This window comes from Bombina bombina, chromosome 7 (genome assembly GCF_027579735.1).
Source record: "Bombina bombina isolate aBomBom1 chromosome 7, aBomBom1.pri, whole genome shotgun sequence".
Taxonomy (NCBI): Eukaryota; Metazoa; Chordata; class Amphibia; order Anura; family Bombinatoridae; genus Bombina; species Bombina bombina.
Window position 1 is genome coordinate 268,810,021 of NC_069505.1, and position 17,961 is coordinate 268,827,981.

The following is a 17,961-nucleotide window of genomic DNA, read 5'->3' on the forward strand; positions in this document are numbered from 1 at the left end:
TTCCAATTGGCTGATAGAATTCTATCAGCCAATCGGAATCTAAGGGACGCCATCTTGGATGATGTCATTTAAAGGAACCTTCATTCATCGTTAGTCCGTCGGAAGAAGAGGATGCTCCGCACCGGATGTTTTGAAGATGGACCCGCTCCACGTCAGAAGGATGAAGATAGAAGATACCTTCTGGATGAAGACTTCTGCCTATCTGGAGGACCACTTCTGCCCGTCTGGAGGACCACTTCTGCTGGCTTCGTTGAGGACATCTTGCCGCTTGGATGAAGACTTCTCCCGGTAAGTGAATCTTCGGGGGTTAGTGTTAGGTTTTTGTAAGGGTGTATTGGGTGGGTTTTATTTTTAGGTTAGGGCTTTGGGCAGCAATAGAGCTAAATGCCCTTTTAAGGGTAAAATCCATCCAAATGCCCTTTTCAGGGCAATGGGGAGCTTAGGTTTTTTTAGTTAGGCTTCTATTTGGGGGGTAGGTTGTGTGGGTGGTGAGTTTTACTGTTGGGGGGTTGTTTGTATTTTTTTTACAGGTAAAAGAGCTGATTTCTTTGGGGCAATGCCCCGCAAAAGGCCCTTTTAAGGGCTTTTGATAGTTTAGTTTAGGCTAGGGTTTTTTTTTATTTTGGGGGGCTTTTTTATTTTGATAGAGCTCTTAGATTAGGTGTAATTAGTTTAAAGATCTTGTAATTTGTTTTTTATTTTCTGTAATTTAGTGGGGGTTTTTGTAATTTAGCTAATTTTATTTAATTTATTTAATTGTATTTAATTTAGGTAATTTATTTAATTGTAGGGTTAGGTTAGGTGTTAGTGTAACTTAGGTTAGGTTTTATTTTACAGGTAAATTTGTATTTATTTTAGCTAGGTAGTTATTAAATAGTTAATAACTATTTAATAACTATTCTACCTAGTTAAAATAAATACAAACTTGCCTGTAAAATAAAAATAAACCCTAAGCTAGCTACAATGTAACTATTAGTTATATTGTAGCTAGCTTAGGGTTTATTTTATAGGCAAGTATTTAGTTTTAAATAGGAATAATTTAGGTGATAATAGTAGGTTTTATTTATATTTATTTTAATTATATTTAAGTTAGGGGGTGTTAGGGTTAGACTTAGATTTAGTGGTTAATAAATTTAATATAGTGGTGGCGACGTTGAGGGCAGCAGATTAGGGGTTAATAAATGTAGGTAGGTGGTGGTGATGTTGGGGACAGCAGTTAGGGGTTAATAATACTTAACTAATGTTTGCGAGGTGGGAGTGTCGCGGATTAGGGGTTAATATGTTTATTATAGTGGCGGCGATGTCGGAAGATTAGGGGTTAATAAGTATAATGTAGGTGTCGGCGATGTCAGGGGTGGCAGATTAGGGGTTAATAAGTGTAAGATTAGGGGTGTTTAGACTCGAGGTTCATGTTAGGGTTTTAGGTGTAAACATAAATTGAGTTTCCCCATAGGAATCAATGGGGCTGCGTTACTGAGTTTTATGCTGCTTTATTGCAGGTGTTAGACTTTTTCTCAGCCGGCTCTCCCCATTGATGTCTATGGGGAAATCGTGCACGAGCACGTACGACCAGCTCACCGCTGACTTAAGCAGCGCTGGTATTGGAGTGCGGTAAGGAGCACAATTTTGCTCTACGCTCACTTCTTGCCTTTTAACGCCGTGTTTGTAAAAACCTGCAATACCAGCGCTGTAGGTAAGTGAGCGGTGACAATAACGTGCACGTTAGCAACGCACCCCTCTTACCGCAAAACTCATAATCTGGACGATTGTTTGCAACGGAGCCTCAAAGAATGTGAAATCGGCTTACTGCAGTTACATCCCTTTCTGTACTGTTCCATTGTAATTACATTGTACTTGATAAGTATTCACATGGCTATCTAAAATAAAAAAAGATGGTCAGTGTTGTTGCTGGCTGTTTACGTTTTTGTGTTTTTTTGTTTTTTTTTACACAGTTTAAAAGTTACAAAAAATATATTTTAAAAGTCCTGAGGAAAACATAAAGCATTGCAGCCACTGCAGAAATTGAAAGCCCCTGCTCTTTATAGTGCATGGCAACCTGAAGCATATAGTAACACATTTTATAAAAAAGCTGCCACTGATCTGGGAATGGGCGCCATTTCTGTCACAGGGATTTAATATACATGAGATTTGGCAGTACCTAGCATTAGGATTTGGAGCTACACCAACTAACACCTGTAAGTGGTTAAAACATAAGAATGGCTCTGAAAAGAAATGCAGGCACAGGAGGAATACAAGAGAATGGTGATTGGTGGCCGTTCTTTTGTAGCCAGCATTCTACTGTACCTTTATGATTTATAGTATAAGATACTGATTGCCATAATGATAAGAAAAGGGTTACTTGTTTGTAGTAGGGGGTTCCTTTTAGGTAGCCATGTGAAAACTTTCAAATAGCGAGATGACAAAAATGTATTTAAAACAAAGAAGGACAGACAAAGAGCAGCAAGAGTGGAATAGTTGGACTGAGCCACCAATTTATGATAATCCTAAAAAATTCAGTAACTTTGGGAGCCTTACAGTTTTCCCAATTGCATTTTATTTTATAAGGTAATTTCTCTTCTCCACACTATTGCCTGTGATTGACTTATTATTTCACTGCAGTTTTAGGATGTCTGGGCAACGTGTGTATTGAGAGTCCACAAGTCAGTACTCCTGGGTATTCCCCTCCTGGCCACTAGAAGGAGGCAAAGATTCCCAAGAACACTTAAACCCTCCTACTTCACTAGTAAACAAGTCTTATCTTTGCCTCCACATGAGGAAGGTGAAGAATGGAGGTTCTCCAGTTTCTTCATTGAGAGGGGTCCTTAGACTGATTAGAGGACATTTTCCCTGATAGCTGCTACTTGAAACAGAGGGGAGTTTGGCGTATTGGGTAATGACATAATTACCCCCAGTAAGGAGTTAGTTACAAACCTAACACTTTTGTTGTGGGGACCTGTCCCTTAGCCTCCTCCTTTTGACTTACTACACATTTAGATCATCTGCTGTCAAGCGTACAGCACTGGATAGGCTATCTATTGGAAATGGGAACAGTTTTTTTCTGAAGCAGTGGAGTGGGTGCTTGTAAGATGAGCTTTCAAAATGGAAACAATTCGGACTATTATTTACCTCTTGCTCACATGGCAATTGTTTCTGTATTTTTAAACTCCAGTCTTAAAGGTTCACTAATATGTAATGTGAGACCTTGCTGTATGTCTGAATGTATAGCTGGCAGAAACGAGACTGGATTCTATGATGGACTTACAGAAGTGTTTGATTTTGGGCTTTGACCATTAGCCAATCAGAACTTTTCCACACCGGAGGCGTGCCAAACCCGCCACTCTTAAAAAGGATACATCTATTACAATGGAATCATCTCTTGATAAAGTCGGGTCGTAACCTGATGAAACGCGTAGAGTGTACTTTAGGTTTGAACTAGAGAGGAACAGCGAACAACGGCTTCAGACAGTGAGCCCGTGACGCTGTGTCTACCAAAACAATTTCCAGTGGCGTCCAAGGTTTTCCCGGCAACAGCTCGATTGGTTTGCGGACGCAGAGAGGAGCAGGAGAAAGACTAGCCTCTCCAGAGCTCATACGGAGGACTCACACTATTGGTGATTTGTTTGTACCTGCAATTTATCTGTTTTATGTACGTTCTTTTTATGCACACCCATATGTGTTTTATCTCCAGCTGATTTTGGAATAAACGGCTTTTATGTTCAGAGGTGGTTGCGCTCTGTCTTTTCTGTTTTTTATGCTAATGTAATATGTGGTGTTAGTACTTTAATTTAACCACCTAAAATTAAAGGGTTATAAAAGTGCAAACAATATATTTTTTTCTAATGTATTTATAAATGCACTATTTCCTGTTTTTAATTATGTGTTTACATATAAAGTCCGTTCCAGAGCAGCAATGCACTAATGGAAGCATGTTTGGTGACCCAATGGCAAGGGACATATGTCTGTAGCCATCAATCACCAGCTAGATCGCAGGAGTGTATTGCTGCTTCTGAGGCTACCTAGGTATCATTTATTTGTTAGTATCATTTATTTGTATAGCGCTGCCAAATTCAACAAAAGATACAAAGAGAACAAAGTTAAGTTGGTCATTACTTCAAATTGAAAAGTCTTTTAAAATTGCATGCTCTGTCTGAAAAATGGAAGTTTAATTTTGAGTTTCATGACCCTTTAAGCAGGGATATGTTGATAATTTTGTCTTATTTTGGTCTCTGGGAACTGTGTGCTGCAAAAACAAAACAAAAAAACAACAACTTATTCTTGATACCAGAGCAAACAGCCATTGTGTGTTTATCTTGGAAGTACTGGTAGACGGCCCCATATCAAAGAGCAATATCTTCTTTTCACTGCAAGCCTGTTAAAGTATTTAAAAGCATGACAGAAAGTCATTTAAACTGTGAGCTCTTGAAACCAACGACAATGAACTATTCACAAGACTAAACAAGACTAAATAAGCCACACGTTCATTTGCATTTCCACTGGCCAGAAGACACACTGCCAATCTATTAAACCCAGCTGGTATTGCCAGAAAATCAACAAGTCAGGTCAGTTAATACAACGACTGGTGATATTAGGTGTAAATTCCAGCTTAAAGCAGCTTTGGATTTATGTTTGAATCAACCAACACTGTTTGCAAAAGATTTTTTAAATGTATTTATTTAAAGCTAAATATAGCTAGTTTTTTTAAAGGGATATTAAACCCAATTTTTTTTCTTTCATGATTCAGATAGAGAATACCATTTTAAACCACTTTCTAATTTACTTCTATTAGCTAATTTGTTTAATTATCTTGATATTCTTTCCTGAAAAGCATATCTAGATAGGCTCAGTAGCTTCTGATTGGTGGCTGCACATAGATGCCACATGTGATTGGCTCTCCAATGTGCATTGCTATTTCTTTAACACAGGATATCTTAAGATTGCAGCAAATTAGATAATAGAAGTAAATTGGAATGTTGTTTAAAATCGTATTCTCTATCTGAATCATGAAAGAAAAATTTGTGGTTTAGTGGCCCTTTAACTGGAATTTAATTAGGGTTTGTTTGTTTCTTCATCTAAGTATCCTGTCTGTGCTATTTCTTAGGGTGCATTTGTAGGGGTGCACTGCCATACCTGGGGTCTTTCTAAATGAGCTGACCCAACCAAAATGCAATAAATAACCACATTGATTCTAATAGACCCTCTGCAATTTTTGTGGTGTCTACAAATGCTTTTATGTTAGAAATGTACACAGACAAAACAAATCATTTTGGATTAATAATTTGTCACAAAAAATAAACAATGTCTTTCATCTGCTATTTGTTAACACAGGGTTGATTGGACTTTGTTTGTTGGGAAAGGTTTTTAGGGCAACAGACTAGCAACTGGACTCCACTAAATGCAGTAGTAATTGCACAATTAACAAGTGCATAATAAAAAGACAATTATTTGGGGCGTGTCTCTGGGCAGCACCTTGAATGGTTGCAATATTAGTTGCTCTGAGTGAAGCACTGACAATATGCCTTTTATCTGTGTTTAAGAGGTTCATCCACCTACCTCATCCTGATATCTAAGGAATACACATTAAGCTGACTTGAATGATACCACCATATCGGGGATTTCACTCTGAATAACTGATCTGGAATGTTGAGGCCTAAGGCAGGCTCCACAGTGAGAGGCTCTCAACAACCCCCCCCCCCCCCCGTATCTTGTACGCCGGGTACGCAGTGTGATATCACTGAAAAATTCCACTACTATCAAAACTTCATGCAAGTAATGGAGAATGCACAGTTTATTGCTACTCTGAGTTCAACCTTAGAGACCTACAGGACCCAGCTATGTGACCGCATAGAGAGGTCATTCCGACCTGACTTCGGCTGCCACGTGGAATCAGGGGAGCACTCGCAAGCAGCAACCCTACCCAGCTTCCGTAAGGAGACTTACATGGAAGGAGAGAGTGTTGCCACGGATGCCGGCAGTGGCGCAGAGATCAAAACCACTTTTGGCCAACACGAGGTGAAGAAACAACAGGGAGTGGACACCGCTAGCACAGAGACCACACCATATGTTCAGGAAGCTGACATAATGCAGCAGCGATCCTCGAGTGAACAGACCCAAGCTACGGCACTCTCACCGCTTCTTTGGAGGACCCCGGACCACAGCCCCTGTAACACTCTGAGGAAATATAGGGGAGAGGTCGGGCTGAGCATAATTGGAGGAATCCGTTATAGATCAGCGCCTCACTTGTTGCCACATAAAGCTATCCCAGTAACGGGGCCTAACTGGGTCTGATGACCGTATCGTGCCTACAATAGCCCCCCTGCAGGAGGTTGGTGCCCTCACTTACCCGCATACTCCTGGGATTGTATCTTTGCGGCAGAGACCGCCCGCTGACTACATGCAGAGTCCAGAGGAGGAGTACAGCCTGCAAGCTGAGAGACGATTCCCAGATCCCACCAGATATGAAACAACGCTGGTATCGGCGCCTCCATGTGAGATGGGCTGGGATATGGCCATAACCTATCGTGCTCCCTGCAGTGGACTCGCTGTCCCGCCTCTCCTTTCTCAATGGCTCAGCGGGGACCTCTTCTACTCACAGAACGCAGCTGATGTCTCCTTAATGCTGTACATGCTTTGGCGGCAGGAGACAATTGCCCACAAGAACATTCCTTTCAGAAAGTACGAGCCGAGCCACACAGCAGCTCTTGCATGGCCTGTCACCGGCCGTGGAGACTCTATCCCACCTCACTTGTCTCCTAGGTCCGGAGTGGGCTAACATCATAATCCAGAACTAAGGCTTGGTAAGCGCATTGGTTCCTTGAGGACTTATTCAAACCCCCCAAGTCTTCATCTTTAATGTTCTATCTACCTGTATATAGTTATTCCTTTGGCCCCTATACCTAGTGATTTAGCGATCAGAGAACTGAGGACCTTATGTGACTTTCCTTGCCCTATCTAGAGCTCCTGAGCAATGCACGCTTTTTTTTTTTTTTACTTGTATTTGGTCTCCGGGATTCAGTGCAATTGTGTGTCTCTTCTCAGGATTAACTACTAGCAGTCTGAGTCACCCATGAGCTATGAATCTTATCACATATGCAGTCGTATACATTGTAATAGTATATACTATGTTTATTGCTAAGTAAGTCCATCAAGTAGGGCAAACTTCCATGTAGAGCTATACTATATGTAATATATTTGCATTATTCAGAGGCTCCCCCAAAGGGTTAATGAGAGAAGTCCCTATTGCTCAAACCAAGATCCGCTGTATCCCTTGATGTATTGCACACTTATAGCATTTCCTAGGCTCAGATAGGAATTCTCACTGTTTAGAAGTCTCACTTTTATTGTAACTGCTGACTGGTCTGGAAATCCCCACGCTATATACCCTCTTTATTTGCTATAAGTGTAATCCCAAATGTAATTTGGGGGGTCATATACATATTTGTCCCTGGTCTCTAGTCTTCTTCCCATGTATAGCCAATTAGTATGCTGTTGTCCTCATACTACTTTTCGTTGTGCATCTCACTTTTTAAAATATTATTATCATTATAGCTCTAAGGGTCCAAGAGAGGCCCTATATGTTCCACTGTTTCCACTATATTTCTATGTGTTTAATGCAACCCTCCTGTTATTTTTCATAATTGATGTGGTGGGGGTCCAAAAGTGACCTCACTTGTGTTTTGGAGGAGGAAAAACGAGGATTAACATTTGACATTGTTTGTTTTATTCTGCAAGTTCTATTTAGATAGTTGGCTACAGTATTGTATACCACTTTATCCCCTTATGTATTTATCTGATATGTGTCATCTCACTGCCATGGAACATATTGTCAATTTACTACAAGATGCATGTATGTTTGTTTTTTAATCCTCAATAAAAAATATATATAAAAAAAAGACAATTATTTACAACCTACTCTGAATTTCTGGCAAATTAAAATTTTCTCTCATTTTCCAGCCCCCTGTATCATGTGACTGATATCAACCAATCACAGACTAGTATACGTATACCCTGTGAGCATGTGCACATGCTCAGTAGAACCTTGTTTCTCAGAAAGTGTGTATATAGAAAGACTGTGCAAAATTTGATAATGAAAGTAAACTGGAAAGTGTCTTAAAACTGCTGCTCTATCTGAATCATTAAAGTTTATTTTGCCTTGCGTGTCCCTTTAAAGGGACATACAGCTAAAAATGTTTCTTTCATTATTCAGATAGAGCAATTAATTTTAAACAACTTTTTGATCAATTATTCTTTGTTGAATAAGAAATGCACCATATTTGAATGTGAAAAACCTTACCAACACTCACAGAGGCTGCCCTCAGGGAATTCTCTTAAAGAGACAGTCAACCTAAAAAATATTCCTACTTATTTAGATAATGTTTGCAATGATTAGTATTGCAAACAGTATCCCAATGTGGATCGATTATAGTGTGTAAGTAAAAATATTTACTAAGTCATTTTCGCCGTTTTGAGATGGCCGCCTGAGCCCTCACTCCCGACGTCATCCTGATCTTGTATTCATCGTCCACAAGTCAATATTGCACGGACCTGAGATTTGCGCATGCGCAATGTGCGGTTAATGCTCAAAAATAATGTCCTGTAAACAGAAAGATTTCATTAGACTTCAGAAAATTCCTCAGTGAGTTCTGCATTCAGAAGCTTTGTACCAGGCTACAGTTTCCTGGCGTTGAAGAAAGCATTCCGTTTACAGGACATTATTTTTACAAGAGCAGTGACAATATTAGTAATAGTACTACACCCTACAGATGCCAAGTGTTAGCAAATGCCACTTTCCTTATGGCAGAGAGCTGGCACAGTTCGTAAGTTAACTGCTTCACTGCCTGATTTTTAGAATGCTACAGTTCCTAACTGAAAAAGCCCCCATGAGCATAAACGGTGCATTGCACATGCGTAAATCGCGGGTTTGTGCAATTTCGACTTGTGGACGATAAGTACAAGATCAGGATGACGTCGGGGATGGAGGGCTCAGGCTATCATCTCAAAACGGACGAAGATGAACTAGTAAGTATTTTTACTTACACACTATAAATCGATCCACATTGGGATACTGTTTGCAATACTAATCATTGCAAACATTATCTAAATAAGAAGGAATTTTATTTAGGTTGACTGTCCCTTTAAAAAAAGCTTTGCAAGATGTCTCCCATATAGCCTCTGACGAAGCGGGAGGAGTCCCGCGAAACGCGTAAGGCCACACCCACACGTACACGCAGTGTGACACTATACCTCTTCCGGTTTGGAGGAACCGTTGCCGGCAACACGGGTTTACCTTACTGGATGAGGGATTTGCTTTGGAGGATCACCACTTGCTCCCTTAACCTTGCAGCGGTTACCGGAATCTGATAGTCACAGGCAATAAAAAATCTGGAGGTGGGAGGAGTACTCCGTGGCAGTTTTTAGAGTCATCTATACTGACGCTGTACACATACCTCACACTGTTTGAGGTCATAATTTGTGAGTTTGTTTTGTGCTTATAATAAAGTTTGTCTTGTTACTCAGACATATTGCACTATGATATTTTTTCTGCTTTCTCCTTTGCGCTCCATGTTTGTTTTTCTTTAGTTCTAAGCTACATCTCCCTATCAATATCACACCAGTGAGTATCAAGGAGTTGCATAAGGAAGGAGAATCTGCTTTTATCTGCATTTTGGACATTGAGACACACTGATTGTCAAAGAGACACTACCTGCAAAAAAGTAGGAACATTTTTTAATTAACAGATTAATTTGTAATTGTATTTTTGCAGTACAGTATTATTATTATATAATATTAACTAATTGCTGTGCATGAAATGTGTATGAGAAATTGTTTGTTTGTTTCTAACATATATTTTTGGGCGCTTTTCTAGAGGTTTGGGGATTGTTGTTTCCCATATAAAGTAATCAAGCTTGCTTGAAAGGGAAATATGTTATTTATATTGTAAATATATATATATATATATATATATATATATATATATATATATATATATATATATATATATATATATATATATATATATTCCTACAGATATAAAAGGTATAGATATCTATTTTACATTAACATTATCAGATATATATATAGAAATATATGTTTAATAATATTTAATTTTTTTCTATTTGAACAACATAGGAATGTGAAATATGCGTAACCGGATTTGTGTTTTATGCTTTAAGCTTAGCGCGGCGTCAAGTTAGTGCACATGAAGAATTGCTAGTCTCAACATGCGTTTTTGAAATATTAAATATAGAATATTAAAAAATAATAATAATTATTAAAGATGATTATACTTACTGTACAAAGTTCTAAATAATCCAAAGAATATATATATATTTTACAGTATATAATAATTATTGGGTTTTAATATTTTATATGATATATTTAAAAAACGCTCTTTGAGATTAGCAATTCTTCATGTGTTCTAACTATGCATATTTTACATTCCTTTGTTCTTCACACGAAAAATTTACTTTTTATTATATATATATATATATATATATATATATATATATATATATATATATATATATATATATATATATATATATATAATGATGTTAATATCTATATCTATATATCTATAGTAACAGATGTATAGTTTTATACAGTGTGACAGGGTCCAGGATCATGTGTATATTAGTCAGAGGTTGCAAAGAGCAATCTATCTCGGTTGTTAAGTGGTTAATGTTTTTCTGTTAGCTAGTACATCTGTTCCTTGTTAATTATGTCCAGGGCTATATCATAGCTCTGAGAAAGCAGGTAGGGGTCTCAGTATCAATCTGCACTGGGATGGTGCATGTGGAGACCTGTAAAGGACCTGTCTGCATGGAAGTCTAAGGTCTGGTAAAAACTGTTTTGTTTTGTAAAAGCTGTGAATGTTTGTTTGTATTTCACTGGGCTAGAGTAGTTGGACCAGTAATAGTAGTTATGGAAACTACCGTTAGTCAGTCTCCTAACAGGAGTAGGCCATTTTGCTTTGTATTTTCTGTTGCTGCTGAAAAGCATTTTTCATTTAAAGGGAAGTATACCCTGACTCTGGAAAAAGACTGTTTTACTTACAGTATAATTGGTCCTTTCCTCCTTGGAGAAGCACAAAAATCTTTTTACAACCTGGAAGAGGAAGCTGCTGCAGATAAAGCAAAATTAAAGGCTGAAATTCTGACCCGGTTGGGGGGACAGCGAGAAAGGCTCCCAGGTCACAGATGTTCGATCTAATTCATCAGTCCAGGAAATAGCTCAAAACAGAGAGTCAAAGTCCTGCACAAATCGTGGAGACCCTGTTGCTAGACAGATTTTTGAGAGAGCTTCCCCATGGTCTACATGAATGGTTCAGTCAAGGAAACCCCACAACTTTTGATAGCATGGTAGTTAGCTTTGATTCTGAGGCCAAGACCCCGAAAGGGTGAGCCTGAAACGGAGTCTTGATTGGGAGTGCGTTTGCACAGAACAGACTCTAGGGACCGCACTACAGTGAAAGAGGATCGCTTTGGTAGAAATACTATAATCTGCTTTGAGTGTGGCAGAAAGGGACATGTTAGGGTGAGGTGTCCTAACCTCGCAGAACCGATGCAGTGTGGACTAAAGGAAGATCCTATAAACTTTTGTGGACTATTATGTTTAGCTGGACAGGTGGAAAGTTGAAATAACTATAGACTTACAGTCCTTATGAACAATCAAGAAGTAAGGGTACTAATTGACTCTGGTAGTGCCTTAGAAGGGATGGAAGAGATTGGGACTTACTGCTTCCCTACTTGTTATTTGCTGTCTGAGAGATTCCCCAAAGCTCTACAGGTTTTTCCCTGTTTGAGTTAATGTACGGGAGGCACCCCCGTGGTTTTCTGGATATACTCAAAGAAACTTTGGAGTAACCAGGTGTCCCAGGAACTAATATGGTGCAATATGTGGAACAAATCAGAGCGTTTTGCTCGAATTGTTCCTCTTGTTCACCAGCAGCTGGAACAGGCTCAGGGTACCCAAAAACTCTACTATGACCAGAGTGCTAAAGTGAGACAGTTCAACAGGGGCAACCGGGTAATGGTTCTAGTCCCAACTGCCGTAAGTAAGCTTCTGGCACAGGCCATATAAAATTTTAGATCAGATAAACCCAGTGAACTATAGAGTTAGTCAACCAGACCACCGTAAGAAGGAGGAAGTGCTTTATGTAAACCTCCTTAAGCCTTGGAAGGATAGAGAGGCATGTACAGTAGCAGTGGGGGACAGGCAGATTCTCAAAACCCAGAGCAATCAGTATCAGTTTCTGTAGAACTGACCCCTCAGCAAGCAGAAGAAGCTAGTACTTAGTTGAGAGGAATAGGGATGTTTTTTTCCCCAATACCTGGTAGAACCCAAGAGATTACACATGACATTATCACAGAACCAGGAGTGACCCTTAGGGTTAAACAAAAAAGACAAGCTGTAAGGGCTGAAGTTAAGAAAATGTTCAAGCTAGGGGTGATAGAAGTGTCTCAAAGTAATTGGCCAAGCCCATTCGTACTAGTGCCTAAACCTGATGGGTCTATCAGGTTCTGTAATGACTTTAGGAAATTAAATGAGATCTCTAAGTTTGATGCATATCCCATGCCCCGGGTTGATGAATTAGTAGAGAGACTAGAAAAGGCCAGATTTATCTCTGTTTTGGATGTGACAAAGGGTTACTGGCAGATACCGTTAACAGAGCGGATCAAAGAGAAAACTGCATTTGCTACAATGGGCTATTTCAATATAAAATAATGCCTTTTGGACTCCATGGAGCCCCAGCAACCTTTCAAAGGTTGATGGACAAGTTGCTTAGACCTCATGCCATGTATGCTGCTGCATATCTGGATGATGTGATCATTCATAGCACAGACTGGGATTCCCATCTAAAAAAAGTACAGGCAGTGTTGGACACATTTAAAAAATGCGGGGCTGACAGCCAACCCTTCTAAATGTACTATCGGTCTGGATGAGGCTAAATACTTGGGATATGTGGTTGGTAGAGGACTGGTAAAGCCCTAACTTGACAAAATAGAAGCTATACACTACTGGCCAAGGCCACTGAGAAAGAAGCAAGTCAGAGCCTTTCTGGGTATTGTAGGCTACTACCGGAGGTTCATTCCCCATTTTGCCAGGGCAGCTCCCCTTACAGACCTTACTAAAGCAAGGAGGCCAGACACTGTAAGGTAGGACAGCAAGGCTGAAGAATCTTTTGGTGATCTACGTGCAGCACTTTGTAGAGAGCCTTTTCTTGTGGCTCCTGATTTAGTAAGGAATTCTTCCTCCAGACAGATGCATCTGGGGTTGGTTAGGCACCGTACTGTCTCAATATGTTGGGGATGAGGAACATCCTGTCCTCCTATCTGAGCAGGAAACTGTTCCCCCGGGGACAGCACTATGCTACAATAGAGAAGGAGAGCTTAGTGATTAAGAGGGCTTTAGAAACGCTCCGTTATTATCTTTTGGGCAGGCAATTTACCCTTGTCACTGATCATGCCCAAATAAAGTGGATGCACACCAACAGGGACAAGAACTCAAGAATCACCAGGTGGTTCTTATCCTTACAACTTTTACTTTTGTGGTGAGACACAGGGTAGGTCTTCTTCATGGAAATGCTGATGCCCTTTCAAGGGAATATGCCCTAACGGCGGTAGCCGCTTCACACACCTGTGTTAAGCTGGGGAGAGGGATATGTGACAGGGTACAGGACCATGTGTATATCAGTCAGAGGTTACAAAGAGCAATTTATCCTGGTTGCTAAGTGGTTAATGTTTTTCTGTTAGCTAGTACACCTGTTCCCTGTTAATTAGGCCCAGGGCTATATCATAGCTCTGAGAAAGCAGGTAGGGGTCTCGGTATCAGGATGCACTGGGATGGTGCATGTGGAGACCTGTAAAGGACCTGTCTGCATGGAAGTTAAAGGTCTGGTGAGAAAACTGTTTTGTTTTTTAAAAGCTGTGAATGTTTGTTTGTTTGTTTGTTTGTTTTTCACTGGGGCCAGAGTAGCTGGACCAGTAATAGTAGTTAGGGAAACTACTGTTAGTCAGTCAGTCTCCTAACAGGAGTAGGCCTTTTTGTTTTGTATTTTCTGTTGCTGCTGAAAAGCATTTTTTATTTAAAGGGGAAGTATACCCTGACTCTGGAAAAAGACTGTTTTACTTTTATTAAAGGAAAGTTCCATACAGTTGCCTTACATATATAGAAATATATATTTACAATAAAAATAACATTGTTCTGTAAGTGAAGAACATTAGAAACTGAAATATTAATAACTCCTGATGGGTTAACACGCAAGCGATAGGTTTAAGTTTTTTTCTTCCGTGCTCTCCATTGACTTCTATAGGGAGTCGCAAAATCGCAAAGTCCTTTGGTTAAAGGGACAGTCAACACCAGATTTTTTGTTGTTTCAAAAGATAGATAATCCCTTTATTACCCATTCCCCAGTTTTGCATAACCAACACCGTTATATAAATACACTTTTTACCTCTGTGATTGCATTGTATCTAAGCCTCTGCAGACTGCCCCCTTATGTTAGTTCTTTTGACAGACTTTCATTTTACCCAATCATTGCTGACTCCTAGGAGATTCACGTGGGTGAGCTCAATGTCATCTACTGTATATGAAACACATGAACTAACACCCTTTAGTGGTGAAAAACTGTCAAAATTCATTCAGATTAAAGAAATTAGAATATGAACATCCTAGGTTTAGCTTTCAACTAAGAATATCGAGAGAAAAAAGCAAAATTGGTGATAAAAGTAAATTGGAAAGTTGTTTAAAATTGCATGCCCTTTTTAAATCATGAAAGTTTTTTTTTTACTTGACTGTCCCTTTAAGCGAGTGCTGGGTTTCGCTCTCAAGTAAACTTTCAACTTGTAATAACAACAAAAATATTAATTCTAGCGAAGCTAATCCTCCACTTGTAATCGAGCCCAAAGTCTTTATGGGGAGTAAAAATAAATCCTCTCTGTAATGTAATAAACTTCCATTATTAATTTAGCTTGCTGTTTCTGTTCTTTAACACAAAAAATTGTGTTTTTTTCACTGTCCTCAGAGAGGCTTGAATGCATTCTGCAAGACTCAGAACCTGACCATACAACATGCTATGCAGTGATTACTTCGTGAACAAACTCATGAATATCTGTCCCTAATTGACCACAGAAAAAAAATAAAGATATGAAAAATACGCTCATGGGGCTTTTCAAGAGCTATTTCCCTGCGCTGTAAAACAATGCAACTTTTAATAACTAAATAACTTTACATGCAAATAAAAACGTATATTTATTATACATATATTTTGCATTGCAGTACTTAATTGCTGTTGTATAGAATGTGTATTTAAAAATGACTTTATGTCAGTTCACAGCCTGTTATTGTATTTTGTGCAGTCACATAATGAAGGAAAGTTACAAAACTAGATCAACAGCAGTTCTTCTGCCAAGTACAGAAATGTAGCCAAACTATTGCAGGAACTCGGCCTTTGGCTGTTGGGCTATGTGCACACCCTGTATATAGTTCTCTATACACAGAACAGAATTTTCTTATTAAAGATAATAAAAGGAATTACTCTATGCAGATAACTCATTCTGTGGTACCAGTTAGAATTAAAGGCACAGTCTAGAATTAAATAAAAGGGACACTGAACCCACATTTTTTCTTTCATGATTCAGATAGGGCATGCAATTTTAAACAACTTTCCAATTTACTTTTATCATTCAATTTGCTTTGTTCCCTTGGTGGTAATTTTGAAAAGCTAAACCTACCTAGGCTCAAACTGATTTCTAAACCGTTGAAAACCGCCTCTTAGCTCTGAGCATTTTGAAAGTTTTTCACAGATAGACAGTACTAGTTCATGTTTGTCATATAGATAACATTGTGCTCACTCCCATGGAGGTATTTTAGGAGTCTAAACTGATTTACTAAACTGCATGTCTGTCAAAAGCACTGAGATAAGGGGGCAGTCTGCAGAAGCTTATATATAAGGTAATCACAGAGGTAAAAAGTATACAGTATTACTATAACAGTGTTGGTCATGCAAAACTGGGGAATGGGTAATAAAGGGATTATCTATCTTTTTAAACAATAAAAATTCTGTTGTAGACTGTCCCTTTAAGCTCTAATACTTAACTCCTTAAAGTATAAAGTGCTTTACGGGTATATAAAGTGATGTAAAACAGTTAACTGTATAACTGCCTGAGGAAACAGCATCACAATAGCTGTGAAATGCATTGCAGTGTTTTATGCTTTTTAAAGTTTTTTTATAGACTATCCCTATACTGTATGTGGGGTTTTACATTGCTTTCAGGCATTGGAGTGCTTAAAACGGACATGAAACCCAAAATTTTTCTTTCATGATTCAGATAGAGAATACAATTTTGCAAAAGTTTCCAAATTACTTATATTATCAAATTTGCTTCGTTCTCATGTTATTCTTTGTTAAAGAGATACCAAGGTAGGTAACGTGCAACATGTTTGGAGCACTACATGACAGGAAATAGTGCTGCCATCTAGTGCTCTTGCTAATGTATAACATTGTTGCAAAACTGCTGCCATATAGTGCTGTAGACACGTGCACACTCTTGAGCTTACCTCCCTGCTTTTCAACAAAGGACAACAAGATAACAAAGAATATTAGATAATAGAACTGAGTTGGAAATTTGTTTAAAATTTTATGTTCAATCTGAATCATACAAGACAAAAATTGGGTTTTATGTCCCTTTAATACAGCCCACATAAGTACCTTCAGTGATTTCAAGATTTGGCCTACGTCAAATGTAACCGTAGGGAGTCAGCTGGGAGGCTCCTGACTTACCCAGCCTGTCTGGCTTGCACTGTTAATAGTCCGCTTTAGTTGTGATCACCTCTCCTGTTGCGTGTGGCATATTTGTTTGTATACAACATCTTGACGATATTACACCATTGTTTTAATGTATTTAATTCACTTTATACTAACTTAACAATAGTGATTAGCCTTGTTGTCTGCAGACTAAACCATGGATTGGTTCCTCCAAATAAGGTCAATTGTGGGTGGAGTTTGTCTATTGAACCGCTTTGCTCAAACGCCATAAGGATGGCATGGGCCGTCCTATCTTTTTTTGGCATCCTGCTCCCTCCTGGTTTTTGTCAATAGAAAATCTGACTGGGGAGTGTGCCTAGCATCTTAGGCAGTCCCCCATGATCCAACGGCGGTGTTGAAATCACGTGATTTACACATTTGCCCCCGGCATGAAGGGGTTAAGACTTGGCTGATATGTTATTCTATAGAAACACAACAGAAATTACTTGTAATTGTAAGGTGTTTCTTGTCCCTTTAACGACACCAATGTTCCCTGTACACAACGCATAAACACAAGGGGCTTTTAGGGCTATAACAGGGTATGAAGAAATAGCACAGTCTCTCAGCTGTCTGCCAGACCCCTGCTATTACACCCCTAAATGCCCAACAGACAGCCGATGTACAGGGCCGATTATCTAACATTCGCCAAAGCACATGTGAAAAACCAAACTGACATTGTCAGCGGCTGCCCTCAGGGAATTAAAAGTGCATATACAGTGCCAGCATCTAAACAGATACAAGCTCCCAAAGTGAGACCCCTAAAAACTCAAAAAAAATGAATATAAATACAGAAAGAGGGAAATGAAAGAGTCAGTAGCCACCATCTTTATTAAGGGCATTAGATGATTGCCATGATACATGTAATGGCATTTTAAGGCGGGAAATTACAAGAAGCAAAAGATCCAGTAGCCACCATCTTTATTAAGGGCATTAGAGGATTGCCATGATACATGTAATGGCAATTTAAGGCGGGAAATTACACCCATCTTGATTGGTCCCCATAGGCTATTTAAGCCATACTTTTACCAGCAGTAGACATCTTGAGAAAGGCCCAGCTTTGGGGCTGAAACGCGTTGATGTACATGTTATAAGTAGTCACTGCTCGAGTTTACATATAGGGTAAGCCTATTTTCAATCAAGTTTATATTCATATTAGC

The 17,961-nt window shown here is 39.1% G+C and overlaps 1 long non-coding RNA gene across 1 annotated transcript in view; it reads left to right on the top strand.

The window, feature by feature from the left end:
* Nucleotides 1-15,261, top strand: part of LOC128666266 (uncharacterized) — an 18,371-nt gene extending 3,110 nt beyond the window's left edge. Inside the window, exons 1-3 of the long non-coding RNA XR_008403227.1 lie at nucleotides 1-4,559; nucleotides 9,577-9,710; nucleotides 15,023-15,261. The exon at nucleotides 1-4,559 is cut by the window's left edge and continues 3,110 nt beyond it. This is a non-coding gene — a long non-coding RNA (uncharacterized LOC128666266). The remainder of the gene's footprint in view (nucleotides 4,560-9,576; nucleotides 9,711-15,022) is intronic.
* Nucleotides 15,262-17,961: the final 2,700 nt, after the last annotated feature.